The sequence below is a fragment of the Delphinapterus leucas genome, chromosome 16 (assembly GCF_059928025.1).
Source record: "Delphinapterus leucas isolate spDelLeu-1000000601 "Yukka" chromosome 16, BTC_Dleu_Yukka2, whole genome shotgun sequence".
Classification (NCBI taxonomy): domain Eukaryota; kingdom Metazoa; phylum Chordata; class Mammalia; order Artiodactyla; family Monodontidae; genus Delphinapterus; species Delphinapterus leucas.
The window spans coordinates 41,737,364-41,762,774 of record NC_143144.1 but is presented as its reverse complement, the minus strand read 5'-3'; the positions used below and the strand labels follow the sequence as shown (position 1 = coordinate 41,762,774).

The following is a 25,411-nucleotide window of genomic DNA, read 5'->3' as shown; positions in this document are numbered from 1 at the left end:
CCCTGCGGGGGATTTCAATTTTAAGTAGAATAACTTGCATTCAGGAAGCATTCAGATGCAAAATTACTGCTGCTGATGTTATTCTGCTAGTAGTGGGGAATTCAGGAGACCAGCCTTTTGACCAAAGTTTGGAGTCTTTTCTTTGAGTATGGGTCCACTGATTGGAGTTCTAGATCATTGTTCTTGTATTAGCTATATCCATACAGTAACTTCTGTATTTTCCAGTTTCAATTTCTTTAAAGTAGATTGAGACTTCGGAAACTTTTGAAGCAATCCGAGCACAGAATTATAGTCTTTTAGAGTGTGTTTCCTGGTCTTTCGTAATTGTTTTACTTATAACCAATCTGTCAAAAAATTTTAAGGAAAATAATATGCCTTTATGGATAATTTCCAAAGTATTCAACTTATTTTTTATGGAAATAGTAACTTCTTATTTTTGCAGCCACATTTTCGCTCATTTGTGATTAGTTTACATAGTGTTAAATTAAATTATACAATTGCAATAACAAGTACAGCCAACATAAACAGGTTTGGGTATGTTAAAAGAAAAATTTCCACAGACAATTTACTGATCTATTAGGCTTTCATTCAATGATTCACAAATTGGGCAGCACCCCGTCTAGCAGAAAGGAGCTCCGGTGAACTAAGCGAGAGATTTTTATAAACCAAAGTGAGCAGGAACAAGGAAGCTATACTGGGCATTTGCTGATTGGTTAAAGCAGGTTACTTCCCTTATGTGGAGCAAAGGGAAGCCTTGGAGCCAGGTAGGGTAACGTGTGTTGAGCCGGCAATGCTGATTGGTTGACCTAGGCCTTCCTTTTCTGGGAGAGTCAAGTGCAGAAATTTAGTGAAGTTTTGGTTTCCTGACATGGGGTTTAGCATGAGCGATTCCATCTTGGGCCTAATCTGGTTACTTTAGCAGGTACAAACAGATTTTTTATATGCTCATAACTCAGCTGGTGGGAGCAGACATGTACATATTGCTGAGAGTAGCTTACTAAATGTGACCATTCTGTATGTTCTGAGCATTAGCTAATATATTTTAGGAAGGGAATGGATAGCATCAATCCACTTCTAAAATTTCCTGTTTCCCTGTAGGGGCCTGGTATTTATAGGTGCTCAGAAAACATTAGATGAGCTATTTCAGTGCCTGCAGGTCATGCTGGCTTTCTTATCCCTATGAAAATAGATGCCTGTCCATTTCTTTGGTTCAGATATGTTATGTGTCTTCTCAAAGAGAAGGGATTTATAATGAGGTAAAAATCTCTGAGAAGCGATAGTTAACTTTAAAAACAAATAACTGTTTCCTGATTTACACTTATATCACTTTTAAATTAGGTCTTGGGTTACTATTTTGATGATTGACTGAAACATGTTTTTCTAACTATAGTTTTTGTCACTGGAAAGTGCTATCTAGAGGAAGAAAACTAAAAAGAATAGGTTTCAGGATCACAGAACAAACAGTAAACCTAAGATTTTTACATTCTACCACCTGTGTGCTAATTAATATAATATTAAAATTGAAATCCTCCTATAGGGTGGCAAAATTAAAAAAAAATACAGACGTACCAGGTATTAAATACAGTACTATCTGTAATAGCAAGAGACTAAAGACAACAAAATGTCTATTAATATGGGACTGGTTGAATAAACTACAGCACATTCACACAGTGGAATATGATATAGCTGCAAAAAGGCATAAAGAATGTCTCTACATACTTGGGGTGAGTGATATCCAGGAAACAGCAGAAGGAGTAAAAAGCAAGGAAAGAAAATTGTATACAGTGTGCTGCCATTCATCTAAGATGGTGTTGGGAGGCAGAAACAAATGTGTACATGTGTGCATTCGTGCACACACACTTGCTTATATATTTCAAATGGAGTGTGGGAGAGGGAGGCATAGACCGGAGGGGACAAGGATCGAAGCTAGACGTTTTGATTCTGCCTTGTTCTGCAGACTTGGCTCTGGGACCATCTACGTGTTTTCCATAATTATTAACAACAACAACAAAATCAAAAAAAAATTTTAATCCCTGAAATTCAAAAGCGAATGAAACAAAGCTAAATATTTATTGAACTGCTGGTGTAACCAAGCAAAAAGGAATTATTTCAAATAATGTAAAACACAATTTCACAGTACATCCCTAGAGGAAACTATCCTAAGAATAAAAAGGATGGGAGAAAATGTTTTTGAATTCTTAAATGGTTTTCAGTAATCATATTGTTAGTATAATACTGATAAATAAGTACCATTACTTATTATCAATAAGTATCAATATTATTATGGACCAAGATTTTCAGCCAATATGAAATCAAATAAGTTCAGTAGAATCCTCTATTTCTAAATTTAAGTTTGAAAAATCAGTATGAAACTCATGAAGTACTTTCTCTGAAAGCCTAGAAGCAACAACTGACCTGTGGTATCCAAACTGCAGTCTCTAAATACAACTTCCCATTAAAAGGAACCACAGCTCATTGAAGAAAGGGCTTATTCCAGAGCTACAGCTGGCAATATACAAGCTGAGCATGGACATCTTGTCACACCAGGAAGCAAGAAGCTATCAAAGCCATTCATATCAAAAGGACCCAGGAGCCAACCTGAAGGTGCTCTCACTGGCCAAAGAAGGGACAACTTGATCATCCATAGGAAAACAACTTGAGGGACTTCCCTGGTGGTGCAGTGGTTGAGAATCTGCCTGCCAATGCAGGGGACACGGGTTTGAGCCCTGGTCCAGGAAGATCCCACATGCCGCGGAGCAACTAAGCCCATGCACCACAACTACTGAGCCTGCGCTCTAGAGCCCGTGAGCCACAACTACGGAGCCCACGTGCCACAACTTCTGAAGCCTGCACGCCTAGAGCCCAAGCTCTGCAACAAGAGAAGCCACGCATGTTTACAGTATGAGAAATGAAACGAGAAGGCAGAGTTTGACTTTTCAACCTCAGCTGGGAGCCTGCATACTAGATGACTCAAAATCTCACTGTTCTGTGCATGTCCGTGAATGACCTTAAGAGCATTGTGAGCACTGACATTAGGATCAGAATTAAGTTTTAGTGAGTAGGCAAATTTGCAGATATATAATCCATGAATAATGAGAATCAACAGTGTATCAGTAAGTATTCAACATATTACATATAAAAGGACTAAATATTCCAATTAAAAAGTAGAGCTTGTTAGAATGGGGAGAAAGAAAAACAAAAAACACAAAAACCAAGACCCAACCATACCCTACAAGAGATACACTTTGAATATAAAGACACAGGTCTAAAGTAAAGAGAATGGAAAAAGAGAAACACAACTTTCCACAACTGACACAAGCTGAAATTTAAAAAACCTGAATAGCCATATATCTATTAAACAAATTGAACTGGTTAGTATACTCTTCTGGGAAAAGAAAACTCAAATCTCAGATGGTTTCACTGGTGAATTCTATCAAACAATAAGGAAGAGAGCAATTCCCAGCTCATTTTAGATGCTCTGCATAAACCTATAAACAAAATCAAAAAAAATTACAAAAAACTACAAGTCATGAACATAGTTCATGAACCCAGATGAAAACATCCTTGGCGAACTAACGGAAAAATTGGCAACTTAAAAAAAAGTAATATATCATGACCAAGTGGGGTTTATCCCAGGAATATAAAGTTGGATTAACATCTCAAAGTCGATGTCATGTAACATAATAACAGATGCAACAAAAGCACTTGCCAAAAATCAACATCCATTCTGAGCCTAAAAAATAAAAAACCTCAGCACACTAGAAACAGAGAAATTTCCTCAATCATATAAATCTACAGCAAATAACATACTTAATAGTGAAATCTTGAGGCCCTCCCCACTTGATTGGCAGCAAGACAAGAATGCCCACTCTTACCACTCGTATTCAACAACTGGACAGAAGGTCCTAGCCAGTGTAATATGGCAAGGAAAAGAAACATAAGGCCTAAAAATTGGAAAAGAAGGTATAAAACTGTTTCTTTTCACAGAGTACATAATTACTAACATAGAAATTTCTAGGAAATCTAAATTAGTCTAGCCAGATTAATCTAAGTCAATTTAGCAAGGCTGCAGGATGCAAGGTCATTTCACAAAATCCAAGTGTATTTCTACATAATAGCAACAAAATGAAAGTGAAATTTTAAAAATTTATCTTAATGTCAAAGAGAAGATTAATTATGAATAATCTTAATGAAAGACACGCATGTCTCATATACTGAAACCTACAAAACACTGCTGAGAGAAATTAAATATCTAACTGTACAGAGACATACACCTTGTTTGTAATTTGGAAAATTCACTACTATAAAGATGTTGATTCTGCCCAAATGAGAATTCCATTCATATTCCTACCAGATGTTTTTGTAGAAATTGGCCATTTGATTCTAAAATGTATAGGAAAATGCAAAGGATCTAAAACAGCCAAAACAATTTTCAAAAAAAAATAAGTTGAAGGACTTACTTACACTTCAAGACTTATTATAAAGCCACAGTAATCATCAAAGTATGGTCCTGGCCTAAGGACAGACAAACATATCACAACAGAGAGTCCAGGAATAGACTCACACTTACATGGTCAACCGACTTTCAAAAGAGGCACCAAAGCAATTCAATAAGGAATGGAAATCCTTTTCAACAAATAGTGCTGGAGCAACTGGATATCCATGTAGAAAAAAAGATAAACTTTAACCCCTAATCTGACATCATGAACAAAAAATAATTTGAGATGGATCATAGATCTTTTTTTAAATTTTCTGATGCATTTATTTTGAAGAACAGTCTTCTGACTTCAAAACAGAAAAAGTTCCATGCTCTGACTTTTATTTTTAATATGTTATTTTTCCAAGCCAGTTTCAAAGCAGCAAATTTTCATGAGACAGTAAACTTCAAAAGTTTAGTTCAGTACACACATCTATTTTTTCCTTCCAGTCTTATTGAGATATAATTGACATACAGCACTGTGTAAGTTTAAGGTGTACAACATAATGATTTGACTTACATACATCAGAAAATGATGACCACAATAAGTATAGTGAACATCCACCATCTCACACAGATAACAACATTAAAGAAATAGAAAAATATATTTTTCCCGTGTAATGAGAACTCTTAGGATTTACTCTCTTAACAACTTTCATATATAACACAGAGGAGTGTTAATTGTATTTATCATGTTGTACATCACATCCCTAGTACTTATTTATCTTATACATGAGTGTTTGTACCTTTGGACTATCTTCATCCAATTTCCCCCCGCCCCCGCCTCCAATAGCAACAAATCTCATCTCTTTTTCTATGAATTTGTTTTCTATGAGTTTTTGTATGAACTTGCTTTTGAAGTATAATTGACCTACAACCCTATGTTGGCTCCTGGTACCCAACATAGTGATTCAATATTTCTATACATTTCAAAATGATCACCATGATAAGTGTAGTTGTCATCTGTCACCACGCAAAGATATTATATAATTATTGATTATATTCCCCACACTGTATATTTCATACCTGTGAGTCATTTATTTCGCAATTGAAAGTTTGTACCTCTTAATTTTAACCTAAAAGCCCAAACTATAAAACTCCTAGAAATAAACATAGGAGAATACCTTTACACCCTGTGTGTAAGCAAGATGCAAAAGCACATGACAAAATTCAACATAAGGAGGGACACCAGAATGTCTCCCCGTGGTGTTGGATTAACATTAGTAGTATCAATACAAAATCACAGTTTTTAATATATATAAGTAAAAAATGCAGATATATCTGTGCATGTGCATGTGTGTCTTACATACACACACAAACATATCTTAGCTCTGTCCACAGAAAGGGAGTAGAAGTAATGACACGGTAGTTGTACCCAACATGCACCCAGATCTTGTTCCCCACTAACAGGAACAAGGCTCCCTGGAGAAAAGCTGATTTGAGGGCTGAGGCACATAAAATGAGCCCAGAGCACCTTGTTGCACCAGAAAGCAAAAAAATGTTCAAAGAATTATGGTGACATATAAAAAGGAGACAGAAGCCAGCTTGAAAGGATTCACACTGACTAAGTCTGGGACAATTATCAAAATAATTAGAGTAATGAATCATAGGCCACTAAATAAGAACAGATCTATGAATAATTCAAATAAATAATTAAATAAATAAACGGGTGTGGAGCTCTTCTTTACAGCAGAACACCAACTAATAAATACAGAAGGAAGTATGGAGTTGGAAAATCACCACTGGATGCTAAAACGTGTGGGTGAATATTCGATGAGGAACAGGATATTTATATAGTGTTAATAGTTATTAACTTCAAAGGGAAAATCTGTATCTTGGCAGTAGAGAAATCTGGCAAATATCAACTTCTCCAAGGGTCCAAAGTTATCACCAATACTGGAACAAACTAACGTCAGGTGGCTCTAAACTGTCTTGCACTGAGAACAATAAAAATCACTTTTGTGTTATTCCATCTACAATGTATAACCTGACTCTAACCATGCGGAAACTTCAGACAAATGCAAATTGAGGGACATTCTAGGAAAAAAACCCAAAAAAAAGTGGTCCACAGTCTTCAAAAATGTTAATATCAAGAATGACAAAGACAGATTGAGGAACTATTCCAAATCAAAAGAGACTAAATAAACGTGACAACCAAATTCAGCATGATTCTGGATTGGACACTGGACAGAGAAAACACAAGAGCAATAAAGGACATTATAGGGACAACTGTTGAAAATGCAATATGAACTGTGAGTTAGACAACAGTACTGTATTAATTATTAAATTTTACTATGCTCATATAACAGAATGCCCCAGGTCTTAGGGTATACACAACGTAGACTCAAATGAATCAGAAAAAAATGCATTTATATACGCATAGAGAGAGAGTGATAAAGCTAATGGGGTAAATTTATAACAATTGGTGAATCTTAGTAAAGGATATATGGTAACTCTTTGTACTCTTAAACTCCTTCTCTAAATTTGAAATCATATCAAAATTAAAAGTCACACATAAAGCAAAAGACATAATCATAAAATTGGAACAGTGTTTCGCCAAACACGACAGAAAAGGTCACTTCCTTCAACATATAAATAAATTTTATAAAGGAATCAGAAGAAAAGGAGTAACACCCCAAAAGATTAATGGGAAAACAACATGTACAGCCAATTCGCAAAAGAGCCTAATGTACTTTTAAAGGAAAAAGAAAACCAGCAACAACAAAAAATAAACTTCATTAATAATTTAAACAGGCAAAGGAAGATAACAATGAGATGTCTTCCACCTGTTAAGTCAGCTATTTTCTTTTTTAAAACACTCAACATTGGCAAGAATGCCCTAAAATGGCCACTCAAGACCCTGCTAGTGGGAATGTTAATTAGGAACTTTCAGCAATGCAGTTCAGCAATATAAGCCAAGAGCCTTAAAAATATCCATACCACTTCACCCAGGTTCATGACACTGTCCTAAAGAAATCATCTGGGGCTTCCCTGGTGGCGCAGTGGTTGGGAGTCCGCCTGCCGATGCAGGGGACACGGGTTCGTGCTCCGGTCCGGGAGGATTCCACGTGCCGCGGAGCAGCTGGGCCCGTGAGCCATGGCCGCTGAGCCTGCGCGTCCGGAGGCTGTGCTCCGCAACGGGAGAGGCCACAACAGTGAGAGGCCCGCGTACCGCAAGGAAAAAAAAAAAGAAATCATCTGAACTGTGGATTCAAACGTATGCCCAAAGTTACTCATCAAAGGATATTTACAGTAGCAAAGTTCTTTAAAATAAGCTATATGTTAAGCAACAGGGAAATGGTTAAATAAATTGCGATATAACCATAAAATGCAACATGCAGTCCTTAAGAGTTGCTAAAAATGGAAAATGTCATGCAATGAATGTTAAGAGAATAAAACTTATAAAAACGGGCATTCAGGATGACCTTGATTAGATAAAAAACAATCAGTAAAGCCTAGAAAAAAGTACTAATAATGAAAATTGATTGTTTGAAGATGAATAAAACAAGGACTGTGAACACCTGTTCCAGTCTCGAGTTTATCTATGAGATCTCTCCTTGCCCACCCCTCACCACCTGCCCCCACCCAAGACAGAGCCACCATTCCTTACATGGTGGTATCATTTGCAATTACCTTGTCTCACTCCCTCAGCACTCTGAGCATTTCTTGAGGTCGTGGCACCACCCCCAGATGCACTCATTAAACACTTGATGCTTCATATTTACAAATTCCTCCACCTCATTTCGTACATGTAAAAAGTTATTGACTCTAGCTACTAAAGTCACCTCAAAACTGAAATCTAAGTTGAATAAGGAAGTTCACCAAGATGCAGTTTCTCTTTTCTTTGCCTCTTTCAAATAAAAACATTGAGGAGAAAAGAGCTTTCTTTTGAAACTCCAGACTCCCAAGGCAGGCTTCGGACAACATGAAGACATCACATACCTGATTAGTGCTGTACGCTAGGACCACCGGTGTCATTGTCAGCTCAGTTTCATGTCAAAGAACATTTGTTTTTAAGTCTAATCATTAGCTGCCACCAAAAAACACACCCATCCGCATGTTGCAGTGCTCAGCCACTACCCAGGGCCACACCTGACTCCAGCCCTGTTCCCCACCGATTCCACCTTCCACTTGGCAACTTTCCACCTAATTACCTGAGCAGAGCACAATTAGGAGGAAGAGGCTGTGACCAAGGCTGGCAACATGGAGAAACCAGATGGGAGTAGGACGGTCACAACTGTGGCAGGGAGCTGGCTGAGAGGCATTCGTAAGTCAGTGGTTTTCAACCAGGGTGATTTTGCCCCCCAGGAGACTTTTGGCAATGTCTTAGAGGTATTTCTCATTGCCAGAACTGTCGGGAGGCTACTGGCATCTAGTGTGAAGAGGCCAAGAAAGCTGCTAAACATTCTAAACTGCACCAGACAGCTCCCACGACAAACTACCCACACACAAATGTCAGCAGCGCTGCAGACCAGGACACAGAGTGCGTAAAGGAGACCTGAGGTATTTTAGGAAATAAACACACACACACACACACACACACACACACACACACACACACACACACACACACACCCTCCTCAACCAGATGCTAAGGCAGGATGAGGTAGTTGTTCCTTTGGACCAAAATTCTACCGCAGGAGCTGGGAACAAGAACATTATAATTTAATAAAAGTAATAAGGATACCTTTTTCTCCCCAACGGCTTGCTCTGCCACATATCATATATTTCTTCAAAGACTGCCTCACAGCAGAAACTGTAAGAAGATAATACTATCAAAATTGCCCAGACTGGTAAACATCTCCAGAGAAGTTGGCAATGCACCCACATAGTTGATGACAAATTTAGCTGCATATCTCAAGGACCTAAGAACCCAAACTCACAGTTCCCAGCTTAGCTTAAAAGAAAAGTGGCAAGCATTCAAATACCGTATGCTAACACATATACATGGAATCTAAAAATAAAAATGGTTCTGAAGAACCTAGGGGCAGGACAGGAATAAAGACGCAGACATAGAGAATGGACTTGAGGACACGGGGAGGGGGAAGGGTAAACTGGGACGAAGTGAGAGAGTGGCATGGACATATATACACTACCAAATGTAAAATAGATAGCTAGTGGGAAACAGCTGCACAGCACAGGGAGATCAGCTCGGTGCTTTGTGACCACCTAGAGGGGTGGGATAGGGAGGGTGGGAGGCAGACGCAGGAGGAAGAGATGTGGGGATACATGTATATGTATAGCTGATTCACTGTGTCATATAGCAGAAACTAACACAACACTGTAAAGCAATTATACTCCAACAAAGACATTAAAAAAAAAATCAAAGGTCATTCAAAAAGAAGAAAGTAACAGTGCTCCTTTCCCCACATGAATCATCAAAAACCACGTAGGAGTTAAGAGAAGCAACATTTTCAAAACTGAGAACAAAAAGTACTCAGTCTGCACTTCAACCAAAAACAAACTGCAAATAAAAAGGAATTTATTATATGAATTGTCATTATTATAATTCAGTTAAAGTTAGTGACCTCTGTGTCACATTACAGTATGTTTTTTCTTGATTATTTTAACAACTTTATCATGTCATGATTTCTACCCATGGGAGGCCAGAAAGTCAGAGAAGTCATCCAGCACCATCCCTGGCTGAGATTTAAATAACCTCGACCTGACTCTATCATTTGTCAGTCTGACCTTGACTTTTGTCCTTTCAGTGTTAGGAAGCATCCAGCACTTAAGGTGGCCCATTTCGATGAGCCACCTTATCCTGTTCCTCATCGAATATTCACCCACACGTTTTAGCATCTAGTGATGATTTTCCAAGAGCGCCACCCTTCCATCCACAGGCATTAGTTTTGCCCTCGATTAGAACTGTGTGAAACAAACTTAATTATTCTCAATATATCAGCACTTAAAAGTTTCTGTAAAATTATCCTGCCCTCCCCACCCGAATCCTTTTTCTTCTCCTGGTTGTAAAATGTGTTCTCCTCATGAACTGTGTTATAACTAGCTCAATTATGATTCAGTGAGACAAAAAATGAATGGAAGAAAGAGAAGGAATCCTAGAGATCAACCAGTTCAAACTCAACCCTACTTTTATAAATGAGTAAAATAAGGCAGAAAGTGATGAAGCAAGGCTGCTTGGCAAAAGTCAAGCAGCTATTCAGGAAAGCTGGGGGTGGAACTCAGGTTTCCTAACTCTTAAGTCTAATCTCTTTAAGTCTAATCTCAAGTTGTATTAGATGCTGTTACTAATAGAACTGACATTTTTAAAGTTTTATGATAAAATAGAAAAATATTTTTAGTTTTAATAAGTTAAAAACAACTCACATCATCACCATCACTTTATGAAGTAGTGTAACTGTGATCATCCACACTTTATGGACGAAGAGACCCGGGCCCAAGGTCATCATCAAGCACTGAAGCTGGCTCCAGAGCCATATCCTTAACTGCTATGCAATCTGGGTAAGCACTAGAACATTCCTAACACTATCACAACTGAATTAACAAACTTAAGACTTTCAGTGATTCTTTAAATTTTTAATGCTTTGATATAATCTAATATAAAGATATCTTTCCTGAGAACATATTTAAATTAATTTTTAACAAATCAAGTTAAATTTAAAGATTTACAGTATGTAGCCTCCTGGCATAAAATAAAAGGTAATTTAAACTTAAAAATTAGGTTACAGTATTAAAGTATCATCTTCTACATCAACTACCCTAAAGAAATTCACCAAGAAGCAAACTAATCTTTCTGGGAGCAACACAGAAGGAACTCATTATGGCTTGGAGCTTTTTGAGAAACCTTAGCCAAGCAAAGCTTCATGCTCTCAATTATTTCCAAAGGCTCTTCCACGTGATTGTGTGCCATGAACAATACAAGCACTGAGCAAATAACATATTCAATCTGCCTAACTCATACAAATGAAATAAAATATTAAGAAGTAATAAAGGTGTGGACTGAATACTTAGGTTTAGTTCCTCTTCCACCAAGACTCCATTAAAATGATAATAAAAGGATTTTTTAAAAAGAAGAAGCTTACACTTCTGGGAAGTTAATGTACTTTTCCCTATTTTTCCACTAAGGACAAGTAAAAACTCTGCACATTATAAGTAAAAACAATACAAGACTCTGAAAGGCAGAAAGGAGGAGGCATACCAGCTAGGGACCTCAGGATTCAAGGAAAGACATGGTGTTCAATTTCCTGGGTTTTCTTTTTGCCTCATATAATCCAAACTTGGAGCTGAAGAATTGGTAAATCCAGAAACACCAAGAAGTGTAAACAAACAAACAAAAAAGCCCCAAGAAAAGCCTGCTCTTTCTAATAACCAAAGGAGTAGGAAAGGGTCAGCCTAGAAAGACAAAAAAAAAAAAAAAAAAAAGTAGACAACAATCACCCTACTCCAGCCAAATACCACAGAAAAAAAAACCTGTGGCCACACCCCTACCCATGCCAGCAAAGACCAAGGGTAGACTAGACATCTTCTCTCACCAAGATGTAACAAAGCATCCCAACATCCCCATCAGGACGGTATCAAAGGAGGCTGAGTAGGTAGCTGGGACTTTCATCCCCACCACTGCTGTGTCTTGGTTAAAAAAAAAAAAAGTCTCGGGGCTTCCCTGGTGGTGCAGTGGTTGAGAGTCCGCCTGCTGATGCAGGGGACACGGATTCGTGCCCCGGTCCGGGAAGATCCCACATGCCGCGGAGCGGCTGGGCCCGTGAGCCATGGCCGCTGAGCCTGCGCGTCCGGAGCCTGTGCTCCGCAACAGGAGAGGCCACAACAGTGAGAGGCCCGCGTAACGCAAAAAAAAAAAAAGTCTCGGCAAAGGTATAAAGAAGAGCCAAAAGGAAATTTCAGAACTGAAAAATACAATTACCAAAATACAAAAACCAAGAGACGCGCTCACCAGAATGGTGAGGACAGAAAAAAACAGTGAACCAGAAGACAGACCAATAGAAACTACCCAATCTGAATGTCAAAGAGAAAAATAAACTGAAAAAGAAAAATGAACAGAGCCTCAGGCACCTGTGGGTCTATAACTAAAGATTTAACATTCATGTCATCGGAGAGAGCTGAGCTGAAAAAGTACTTGAAATAATGGCTGAAGATTCCCAAATTTGGCAAAAGATGTATTTACAGACTCAAGATTCTGAGCAAACCTCAAACACGATAAACTCAAAGAAATCCTCAGCAAGATATGGAACAGTCAAACTTCTGAAAACTAAAGAAAAACATATATATCTTGAAAGCAGTGAGAGAGAAATAACACCTTACCTACAGGGGAAACATCATTTAAATGGCAGCAAATATTTCATGAAAAATCAGGGAGGCCAGAAGGAAAGACACAACACCTTTCAAGGACTGAAAGAAAAGAACTGTCAACTCAGAACCTTATATCCAAAAAAAAAGAATGCTTCAAAAAGGAAGGGGAAATCAAGACATTTGAGACAAAAGTAAACTAAGAGACGGTGTCACCAGTAGATGTACCCCCAAAGGGTGAAACGGCTACAGGAAGTTCTCTAAACAGAAAAAAGAATCCTTAAAATACTAGCAAACAGAATTCAGCAAATATAAAAGGAATTATAAACCATGACCAAGTGAGGCTTATTCCAAGGATATAAGATTTTTTTCAATTTTTGAAAATTAATCGGGGGAGGGATAAATTGGGAGATTGGGACTGACATATACACACTATAATATATAAAATAAATAACTAATAAGGACCTACTGTATATCACAGGGAACTCTACTCAGTACTCTGTAATGACCTATATGGACAAAGAATCTAAAAAAGAGTGGATATATGTATATGTATAACTGATTCACTTTGCTGTACAGCAGAAAGTAACACAACATTGTAAATCAACTATACTCCAATAAAATTTTTTTTAAAAAAAGGAAAGTAATCAATGTAATCTACTATGTTGAGACTAATGAATAAAATCATATGATTCCAATGAACAAAGAAAAAGCGTATGACAGAATTCAACACCCATTCACGATTTAAGAAAAAAAACTCTCAGAAAAATAGGAATAAAAAAGAACATCCTTAACTTGAAAAACAGCACCTACAAAAAAAAAACCCTACACCTAATATTATACTTAATGATAAGAAAACAATTGCTTTGCCCCTAAGACTGGGAAAAAGGCAACTCTTATTTACAACATAGTGCTGGAAGTTCTAGCCAATGCAGTAAGGCAAGAAAAGAAACAAAAGGCATGCAGCTTAGAAAGAAAGAAAACTGTACCTATTTTCAGATGACACAGAAAGTCCCAAGGAATCTACAAAAAATACTTGCAGAATAAGTGAATTGAGCAAAGTTGTAGTATACAAGATAAACATACAAAAATTAGTCATACTTCTAATACAAACAATGAAAACAAGGACAAGGAAATTAAAAATACAACACCATTTACAATCATGAAAAAATACAGCATACTTAGGTGTAAATGTAACAAAGATCTTTTAGGCTGAAAACTATAAAATGCTCATGAAAGAAATTAGAGAATAAACTAATAAATTAAGATGCATATACCTGCGTTCATGGACTGGAAGAGTCAACAAAGTAAAAATGTCTATTATTCCCTAATTAATACACAAGCTTAACGAGATTCTTGTCAAGGGCTTCCCTGGTGGCGCAGTGGTTGAGAGTCCGCCTGCCGATGCAGGGGACGCGGGTTCGTGCCCCGGTCCGGGAAGATCCCACATGCCACAGAGCGGCTGGGCCCGTGAGCCATGGCCGCTGAGCCTGCGCGTCCGGAGCCTGTGCTCCGCAACGGGAGAGGCCACGGCAGTGAGAGGCCCGCATACCGCAAAAAAAAAGAAAAAAAAAAAAGGTTCTTGTCAAAATCTTTTAAAGGCTTTTGTAGACATAGACAAGATTATTTTTAAATGCATATGTGAAAAGCTAAAACACTCTTTTTTTGTGTGTCTGTGGTACGCGGGCCTCTCACTGCCGTGGCCTCTCCCGTTGCGGAGCACAGGCTCCGGACGCGCAGGCTCAGCGGCCATGGCTCACGGGCCCAGCCGCTCCGTGGCATGTGGGATCTTCCCGGACCGGGGCACGAACCCGCGTCCCCTGCATCGGCAGGCGGACTCTCAACCACTGCGCCACCAGGGAAGCCCCTAAAACACTCGAAAGAGAAGAGAATGGGAAGAATCACTCTACTGATTTCAAGACTTATTATAGAGCTACTATCAAGACTGCGTGATACTGGCAGAGAGACAGACATATAATTCAGTGGAAAAGAACAGAGAACCCATGAATAGACCCACACAAATATGCCAAAATGATTTTTAATTAAGCAATTCAGTGAAGGAAAGAGAACTTTTAAACAAATGGTGCCAGAGCAATAAGGGGAAAAGAATGAACCTCAAATGAAGTTTCAACACCTTACACAAAAATTAACTCAAAATAGTTCATGAACTTAAATGTATAACCTAAAAGCTTTTAGGGGAGAAAAAGCATTAAAAAAAAAAAAGCTTTAGGATTTAGAGTTAGACAGAGTTCTTAAACTTGACACCAAAGCCTTGATTCCCAATTGGAAAACTTTATAAATTGAACTTCATAAATATAAAAAACTTTTGTTCTTCAAAGGGTGAAAAGATCAGCCACAGAGTGGGAGAAAATATTTGCAAACCACATATCTAACAAAGGACTAGTATCTAAAATATATAAAGAACTCTTAGAAGTCAACAACAACAAAAATCCAATTAGTAAATGGGCAAAAGACATGAAGAGACTTTTGCTGAGAGAATATACAAGTGGCAAATAAACACATGAAAATATGTTCAACCTTACTAGCCATTAGGGAAATGCAAATTAAAATCACAATGAAGTTATGACTACATATCTACTAGAATGACTAAAATTAAAAATGGTGCCAACAGCAAAATGTGGGCAAGGATAAGGAGAAATTGAACCATCCTTTCCATATTGGTAGGAATGTAAAATGGTACTCTGGAAAACACTTGGGCAATTTCCTAAAACATATCATGTGAATATCATACAGCCCAGCAACTCCAGGAGTTTTATAACCAGAGAAATGAAGTAATATGGTTACAGGAAAACATGCACACAAATGTTTGTAATAGCTTTATTCAACTAGATGTCCTTCGGCAGGTAAGTGATTAAACAAATTATGGTACATTCATACCATAGAATACTATTCAGCAATATAAAAGGAATAAAAAAAGAACTATTTGGACATGAAACAACAATGATGAATCTCCAGAGAATTATGCTCAGTGAGAAAAGCCAATCCAAAAAGATCACATAATGTATAATTCCATTTATATAATATCCTTGAAAAGACAAAATTATAGAAATGAGAGAACAGATTAGTGGTTGCCAGGGGTTAAGAAGGCAGTGGGAGCAGGGAGAAGTGGGGGTAGTTATAAAAGAACAACATGAGGGGGACTTCCCTGGTGGCGCAATGGTTAAGAATCCGCCTGCCAAAATGCAGGGGACGTGGGTTTGAGCCCTGGCCCAGGAAGATCCCACATGCCGCGGAGCAACTAAGCCCGTGCGCCACAACTACCGAGCCTGCGCTCTGGAGCCCACGAGCCACAACTACTGAGCCCGCATGCCACAACTACTGAAGTCTAGAGCCCTTGCTCCGCAACAAGAGAAGCACTGCAATGAGAAGCCCGTGCACCGCAACGAAGAGTAGCTCCCACTCGCCGCAACTAGAGAAAGCCCGCGTGCAGCAACAAAGACCCAACACAGCCCAAAATTAATTAATTAATTATTTTTAAAAAAGAACATGAGGGATCCTTGTGGTGACAGACATATTCTGCATCTTAACTATAAAGATGTCAATATCCTAGTTGTGATATTGTACTAAAATTTTGCAAGCTGTTAACTTTGGAGAAAACTGTATAAAGGTTAAATGGGATCCCTCTACATTATTTCTTACAACTGCATATGAACCTACAGTTATCTCAAAATGAAAAATTAAATTTAAGAAAAAGGGGAAAAAAAGACATAAATCACAAGGCCACAAGTGAGGAGAGACGGCACCCAAGCAGACAAAAAAGATTTCAACTGTTTTTTAAAGACAGAAAATATGGGAATACTAATTAATTTAGCAAAGTGGAGAAAGCCACAATAAAAAGTATGTGAAATAATAAATATACAAAATGAGCTAATTTGCCTATAGGATGCCAAAGAGCTCAGGTCTCAGGTTTTGAGTAGTAGTAAAATACTGGCTAAAAATAGAGAGAAACTTCTACAAATAAAACAACTAGTTCCTTGGCCACCTCTCCAACAGAAACCGCTACCAGAAGTGGGATGCTATCATAACAAAAACCTCAACAAGTTGCATTTTTCTTAGTCACCACTCTGTACGCAATGAGGAATTTCATATCAGAGAAGGAAAAGATGATGATTCACCTTATGCAGTAGAAAAATGGTTACAAAGCCTGTTGATGGCTGTAACTCAGAAGGCAAATCACACACATGATGACTTTAAAACTGTATGGGGAAAAACTGGAAAATGAAACTTTACAGTGTAGGCTGGTTATTATTGGCTGTTTCTAGCAAAAATCAAAAATTTATTTGGTTATTGGTACTCTGAATTGACTGAAAGCAAATGGATTAAGAGTCTGCTAAGTTTCTGTAGGAAATGTATTGGCAGAAAAACAACAGGCCCAGATTTGGAATGTCTGTTCAAGACTTAAAAACAACCTCTGGGAGTCCAACCTTCTACAAACAGGCAAACTGCATGATACCCAGGACAGCATGCTTCCAGCATCAATTCTGGACACAGGGTGTGAGCAAACAAAATAATGGAAAAAGAAGAACCCTAAGGATGTTCCCTGGAGCCATGGAGAAAAAAGGATGTGAGTGTTTCTCCCAGGGAACAAAATCAGAGTCCAATCAAGAAACATCCTTCCCTTCCAGAGAAGGGAACCTTCCTTTATATCTGTCCATAAACATTAAAGAACTGCTACAGAAGAGTAAATACTGTGTGTCTATGCTTCACCTTCCAAATGCTACTAGTCATGTTGTGCCCTTATTATAATACTTTGGTGAGGAGGGTAATAAATAATGTGTTTTGTTAATTCATGTGAACAAGAAAGGCTTATCTGGGCCTGATAAGATAGCCTGGCACCACTCAGAGATCCCATACAGGCATACCTCATTTTATTGTTCTTCATTTTACTGGGACTTAGCAGATATTGCATTTTTTACGAATTAAAGGTTTGTGGCAACCCTGCATTGAGCAAGTCTATCGGCGCCATTTTTCCAACAGCATTTGCTCACTCTGTGTCCTCTGTGTCTCTGTGTCTCTGTGTCACACTTTGGTAATTCTTAAAATAGTTCAAACTTTTTCACTTTTCTTGTATTTTTATGGTGATCTGTGATCAGTGTAATCTCTGATGTTACTATTTTAATTGTTTTAGATGCCATGAACCATGCCCATGTGAGATGGCAAACTTAATCAATAAAAGTTGTGTATGTTCTGACTGCTCTACAAACCAGCTGTTCCTGTCTCTCTCCCTCTCTTCAAGCCTCCCTATTCCCTGAGACACACAATAGTGAAAGTAGTCCAGTTAATAATCCTCAAGAGAAGGGATGGTTTAAATGAAACAAAGAGTCCTCTCACTTTAAATCAAAAGCTAGAAATGATTAAGCTTAAGAAGGAAGGCATGTTGAAAGCCAAGACTGGCTGAAAACTAGGCCTCTTGCACCAGTTAGCCAAGTTATGAATGCAAAGGAAAAGTTCTTGAAGAATATTAAAAATGCCGCTCCAGTGAACACATGAATGATAAGAAAGTGAAATATCCTTATTGCTGATATGGAGAAAGTTTTAGTGGTCTAGATAGAAGATCAAACCAGTCACAACATTTTCTTAAGCCAAAGCCTAATCCAGAGGAAGGCCCTAACTCTCTTCAATTTGATAAAGGCTGAGAAAGATCAGGAAGCTGTAGAAGAAAAGTCTGGATCTAGCAGAGGCTGGTTCATGAGGTTTAAGGAAAGAAGGTGTCTCCATAACATCAAAGTGCAAGAGGAGGCAGCAAGTGCTGATGCAGAAGCTGCAGCAAGTTACCCAAAAGATCAAGCTAAAATGATTAATGAGGTTGTTATACTAAACAACAGACTTTCAATGAAGACGAAACTGTGTTATATTGGAAGAAGATATCATCTAGGACTTTCATAGCTAGAGAGAAGTCAATGCCTGGTTTCAAAACTTCAAAGGACAGGCTCACTCTCTTATTAGGGACTAATGCAGCTGGTGACTTTAAGTTGAAGCCAATGGTCATTTACGAAATTCCTAGGGTCCCTAAGAATTATGCTAAGTCTACTCTGCCTGCACTCTATAAATGGACCAACAAAGCCTGGGTGACAGCATATCTTTTCACAACATGTCACTAAATATTTTAAGCCCACTGTTGAGACCCAATGCCCAGAAAAAAAGATTCCTTTCAAAATATTATTGCTCACTGAAAATGCACTTGGTTACCCAAGAGCACTGAGTGAGATATACAATGAGATTATTGTATGGGTGTTTTCATGACCATTAACACATCCATTCTGCAGCTCATGGATCAAGGAGTAATTTTGACTTTCAAGTCTTATTATTTAAGAAATACATCTCAGAAGGCTGTAGCTGTATTCCTCCGATACAGCTGGGTAAAACTGAAAACTTTCTGGAAAGGATCTCACCATTCTAGATATCACTAAGAACATTCATGATTCATGGGAAGAGTTCCAAATATCAAAATTAAGTGTAGTTTGGAAGTTGATTCCAACCTTATGGATGAGTTCTTAAGGGGTTCAAGACTTCAGTGGAAGAAGTAACTGCAGATGTGGTGGAAACAGCAAAAGAGCAAGAATTAGAAGTAGAGCCTGAAGATGTGATTGAATTGCTGCAATCTCTTGATAAAACTTTAGTGGATGAGTTGCTTTTACGGATGAGCAAAGAAAGTGGTTTCTTGAGATGCAATCTATTCCTGATGAAGATGCTGTTGAAGACTGCTGAAATGACAACAAAGGATTTAAAATGTTACATACACTTAGTTGATGAAGCAGTGGCAAGGTTTGAGAGGACTGACTCCAACTTTGAAAGAAGTTCTACTGTGCATGAAATTTATCAAACTGCACTGCATGCTACAGAGAAATGGCTCATGGAAGGAAGAATCAATCAATACGGCAAACTTCACTGCTGGCTTACTTTAAGAAATTCCAACAGCCACCCCAACCTTCACCCCACCCTGATCAGTTAGCAGCCATCAACATCAAGGCAAGACCCTCCATCAGGAAAAAGATGAGGACTCACTGAGGGCTCAGATGATGATAAGCACATTTTAACGGTAGAGTATTTTAAAATTAAGGTATGTACATTGTCTTTTTTAGACATAGTGTTACTGCACACTTACCAGATTACAGTATAGCATAAACATAACTTTTATGTGCACTGGGAAACCAAAAAAAAATTGTGACTTGCTTTATCTCAATATTTGCTTTATTGCGTTGGTCTAGAACTGAACCCGCAATATCTCCAAGGTATGCCTGTACTTTGAACTGAAGGCAATGTCTGGTTGTACAGGGGGTTAGCATGCCCTACATGTGGGAGGGAGAATGAAACAGTCTGGGGACCAGAATGGCCAACTGAAGCAGAGTCAATGCTACTTATCCACTACACTGGTCCCTGTTCCTGGGCAAATTGAAGAATACATTTTCCAGCCTCCTTTGCAATTATGTTAGAGGTAAGGTGACTAATTCCTTACCAATATACTATGGTGAGAGTAATGTTAGCCACTTCCAGGCCTGGCCTTTAAAACCATTCACTGAGATCCTCCAGCCCTTCCACTGCCATCTTGGAAGCCAGATGGCATAGCTACAGATGGAGGAGTTACATCCAACTTGTGTTAGACTTTTCATGGCAAAAATATTTTGTTGTTGCTATTTTGCTGTTGCCATAGCACAGCACAGTCCAGTGCTTTCAAAATTTCTTGTGCGTATAAACCATCTTGTTCTGAGGCACACCTGGGATGTGGCCTGAGATTCTACATCTCAAACAAGCACCAAGATGATACCAACATGAACAGTCTACGGAATACACCTTGAAAAGCAAGACTAATACACAGGGGGAGAACAGATGATTCTCTGGAGAAACCGAATGGCCCAGAGAAAAGGTCTCCCGTAGGAACTGAGCAGCAAGACTAGAGAATTCAGGCTCGCATTCACAGTGAATCAAAAACTACATGTAAACAATATTGTCAACTATTTTCAATCCAACGAAGTATATGCTTTGTAGAACTGAGAAGATGGCTTCCCCTGCCCTTTCCTGCATCTTCCCACCTGTCTTTAAGCCTGTCTTCCTAACCCCAACTTAACCCCCATGACCTGGATTAAATACCACCCCCTCCATGAAGTTCTGCCATTCAATCTAATGACCAGATGGGCACTAATCCTCCTCTCAATTTCCGTAGCACTTCTATCACTTCAAGACCCTCAACACATTATTCCCTGATTGCATGTGATTTAACTCCTCTATCAGAATAAGCACCTGAAAAACTACAACACTGATCACATCAGCCTGGCTCAAAGGCGGCGCTCAGGTTTTTTGTTTTTGTTGACTGTTAAATGAATCCATGAATTAGAAAATTCAGGGATTTCAGAGTGAGTTGAGCAAAGAAACTAAATCAGGCCTAATTTTTTAAAAAAATCCTCAAAAATGAAGAATTAAAAATTACACTCCCCGAAAAAAATTTCAACATTGAAAATCTTCAAAATATAGCAAAGACAAAACTGATAAATAGTTAAAACTAAATGTTTATAGTGCATACACTGGTCATTTCCATACTCACAGGTGGCCAAAGCAAAAGGCCTAAGATCTTCCTGTAGGATTATTTACCATCAGAACAGTCCACTGCTTTAGAAAATGTCGAGTCAATCAGATAACTAAAGAATAAGTAGGATTGTAAAGTATCTTTTCTAGAAAAAAAAAATAGTATATGCCATTTCATGACTCAAATTTGGTACTTTTAGAAATTTTGGCAACTTTTTTTTCTTTCAGTTATTTAAATTGTTTACCACCAAGAGTATAAACCTAAACATTATGTGATTATAGCAAAAAAGAACTGCTACATGGAGCGGGGGCAGGAGGGACCAAAGTGAAACAGAGCTGTTCTTCAAGAACTAGACATTGCTACTGATAACAAACAAAGGGTCTTGACTGGTTTAATGAATTCACTCCCATCTATGCATCTATAATATCTTCCTGGAACTAATTTAAAGAAGACAAAAATGTTGGAGCTAGGGTTGCCAGATTTAGCAAATAAAAATGCAGTCGGCCCAGTTAAATTTCGGATAAACAATGACTTTTTTTTGTTTGTTTTGTTTGCAGTACGCAGGCCTCTCGCTGTTGTGGCCTCTCCCGTTGCGGAGCACAGGCTCAGCGGCCATGGCTCATGGGCCCAGCCGCTCCGCCACATGTAGGATCTTCCCGGACCAGGGCACGAACCCGTGTTCCCTGCATCAGCAGGCGGACTCTCAACCACTGCGCCACCAGGGAAGCCCAACAATGACTTTTTAGTAAAGCATGCCCTACGCTTTATACTAAAAACTTATTCACTGTTTACTAAAATTCAAATTTAACTGGGTGTCCTGTATTTTATCTGGCAACCCTAAGGGAAGCCAAAATCAATCCAATTTCCTCACTTTGTAGCAGAAACTGTGACCCCAAGAAGGGAAGTGACTTACCTAAACCAAAGATCAAGGAAGTCAGTTTGCTTTCAAAAGAGAAAACATATTTCACTAGGTCACCTTGGGTTCCACTCATGGTCCATTCGACCTCTGATTTTCACACACCTCACAGAAGCACCAAGCAGACAAGCTGTCAAAGGATATGGTTTTCCTCTTTTAATATCAAACTGTGAGTTCCAGTAAACTTACCAACTCTAGTCTTCAAAAACAACAAATGAGGAAACTATGTATTTCTCTTAACTTAAAAAAAAAAAATCCTCCTGATAATCTTTTTGCCTACACACCATCACCTCAGATTCTGTTTATGTTCACTCACTACATAACACAGGACCTCCTTTTCTCCCAAACCTAGTTCTCTCAGGGGTATGGGAGCCGGGGAGGGGGGAGGAAGACAGTATGGCAGATAAAGATTCTGATTTTGACAAATTCGGCTTCCAAACAAGGTTTTAAGAAAAAAGGTTCCGTTGCATTTTTAAAAGCCTGGAGGGAGAAAAAAAAGTAACATAAACCATTATGACTTTCTCTAAGTTTTCCATTAAAAACTTCACCCTAGTGAACAAGAACCCAAATCGTGTCAGGTGAAAAACTGAAAGTCAAACAGAAACTCAGCAATTAAAAGACAAAATATCTACCTATGCTTTCCCTCTGGCAGCTTCCAATGTATACAGGCCTCTCTCGAGATCACACACGTCGGAAGAGTAAGATCCTCAGAAATCACCTAGTCCATCCTTTCATTTTACAGATGTGGAAACTCAGGCCAAGGGGAGGGCTGACTTGCCCAAGGTCTCACAGCCCGTCGGGGGCAGGACTTCAACTGGGACTCCACGCTGGCAGCCCCAGGCCCTCAGCACCCGATGGCTCCTGCGGCCCCCGGCTCAGCCCGGCCCAAGGGCAGCCTCGAAAACCGGGGCGGAAGAGCCCACGGCCCGGGGTCGCTGCCGCCTTTCGGCCGGATAGGCGCCTGGGCCCCGGCCCAGGGCGGTGCGAGGCCCGGGCCTCGACGGCCGCCCCCGACCCGCCCACCTGTCGCGGACCGCACAACGGGCAGCCACACCCCCTGCCAGGGCCGGGGGCTCGGCCGGCCTCGACGGCGGCCAGCAGCGGCGGCTCCGCGCGGCGCGGGGTACGCCGGACCCGAGGCCGCAGGAGTTACCTCAGGTGGGCGCTGAGCTCGCGGCGGGGAAACCCCCGCCCGCCTCGGGCATGCCGGAGACGCGGACGCAGCAGGGCTGCAGCTCGGCCACCGCTAAGCCTGTTTACAACCCTCCGCGGGAGGACGCCGACTGGTCTGTCACGTGATGCACACGTCACGTGCTCGACCGGGGTGGGGCAGAGGCGTTGCCCAGCGACGACGGTGATCTGGGGGCTGGCGTCGGCGTCGGCGCGGTCTTTCTGCTCTCCCAGGTCATGGGCTGCTGTGTAGAGTCGACAGCCGGCGCGCCCTGATCAACCCGGGCGAGGAAGAGGAAAGACCCACCACCGGCTTCGTCCTTTAGTGACCCCTGAGCCTAACCGCATGTATCATTCTTGTTTTGGAAGGGGGAGGGAATTCGGTCAGGCATTATGATGTTGAACTTGAAAAGAAAAATGGAAAATACTTCTTTACCCAAAGCTAGAAAACAAAGGGAGAGCAGAGGAATAAGCCATAATGGTTTGATTTGCCTTAATGAACACTTTTGTTTACTTTTGCTCCCTAATGTGAATGAAGGTCCACAGCCTACCATCTCCCCCATCATAGAAAGGCTGTGAAGAGGGCTCATGGGACTTCCAGTTTTTATTTTAAATTATATTTTATCATCATTTCCATGATTAGTCTTTGTATATGTAAGTACAAACACATCTAAGTAAATATTTGATTTGGCATTAAGCTTTTGTCCACATCAAACTTTCCTGATTATAGCTCTGTCACTTTGTTTGTAGTGACTACTTCTACCAAGTGTAGTTTTCCTAGATCAAACTTTGTAGAAGTAAAGTCTCAGCCACTGACAATTTCTCCCATAATATTCATTATAAGCTGTGTAATAAATAATTTGTATTATTTCTTACTAAATTCATGAGTGAATTGGGAGCAAATACCTGCAGATATGCCAGTTTTTAGGTTGTCCTGGTGTGATCTATTGGGTAATCACACTCCACCATACATTTCCGATCACTTTGCATACTTAGCTATCTATGAGCACATTGACAGGGTCAAAACAGTGGACTCAAAATATCCTCCAGGTCAATAGGACAAGGTCAAATATCCTCTTTATTTCTATAACACACCTAGAATGCAGCACTACAAAGAGTACAAAATATAGTGATGGATCTTTGGCAAGATTCATCTTTTACTATGGAAAATAGGTTACAAGGCCAGTTGCCACAACCTGGTTAACCTTTTCTGCTGCCTCTGGCAACAGATGTTCCACGAAGGCAGGAACAGTATCCTCCATTGGTGTTCCTTATCTGGGAAGCAAAGAAAGTTGGCTGATCCGTGCATGTGGAATCCTGCCATCCTTCAGTAGGAAGTGGCAAAGAACTTTTGTAGATCCAGAAGGATCTGTGGGTTAGGCAGGAACAGTGTCCTCCATTGGTGTTCCTTATCTGGGAAGCAAAGAAAGTTGGCTGATCCATGCATGTGGAATCCTGCCATCCTTCAGTAGGAAGTGGCAAAGAACTTTTGTAGATCCAGAAGGATCTGTGGGTTAGGCAGTACTCTGGAGGCAATGCTAGGGTGAGCCAGGACTCACTGGAATTCTGGGGAGACATACAGAGATAAAAATTGATTGGTCAGTGGTCAGTGTATTAAAAGCCACAGGATTGGATGAGCTCACACAGAGCACTAACTCTGATACCTTCTGACCTCAACCCAGAATACAAAATACATTTTCCATACTGACCAAATACATGTATTGATCAATATATAGCTTAAAAGTTTCAAGAAGCAAATTTACCTTCCCTTTCTCTTCCACTTTATTCTGTTCAGTTTTTTAAAACTTCTGCTCCCAGAAAAAAATCAACTGATTTTTTTAACTGAATACTGGTTCTGTCCTACAGTTTGAAAATCACTGAAAGTCGCTGACCTAGGACATTAATTGCACAATTGCTGGGGAATAAAAGAGAGATCCAAAGGCTAGTCATATGGAGATTAGACTTCAGAGATTAGAAGATAAGCAAAGGAAATTTAGGAGCAGCCAGAGGTAAGAGGAGAAACAAAACCGAGGAGTCCTAAAGA

At 39.5% G+C, this 25,411-nt stretch overlaps 1 protein-coding gene across 1 annotated transcript in view; it reads right to left on the bottom strand.

Moving 5' to 3' along the window:
* The window catches only part of MARCHF8 (membrane associated ring-CH-type finger 8), a 101,308-nt gene extending 77,964 nt beyond the window's left edge, over window positions 1-23,344 (bottom strand). The window contains 1 exon segment of the mRNA XM_089897844.1: window positions 22,830-23,344. The gene's annotated coding sequence lies outside the window, so the exon portion shown is untranslated.
* Window positions 23,345-25,411: the final 2,067 nt, after the last annotated feature.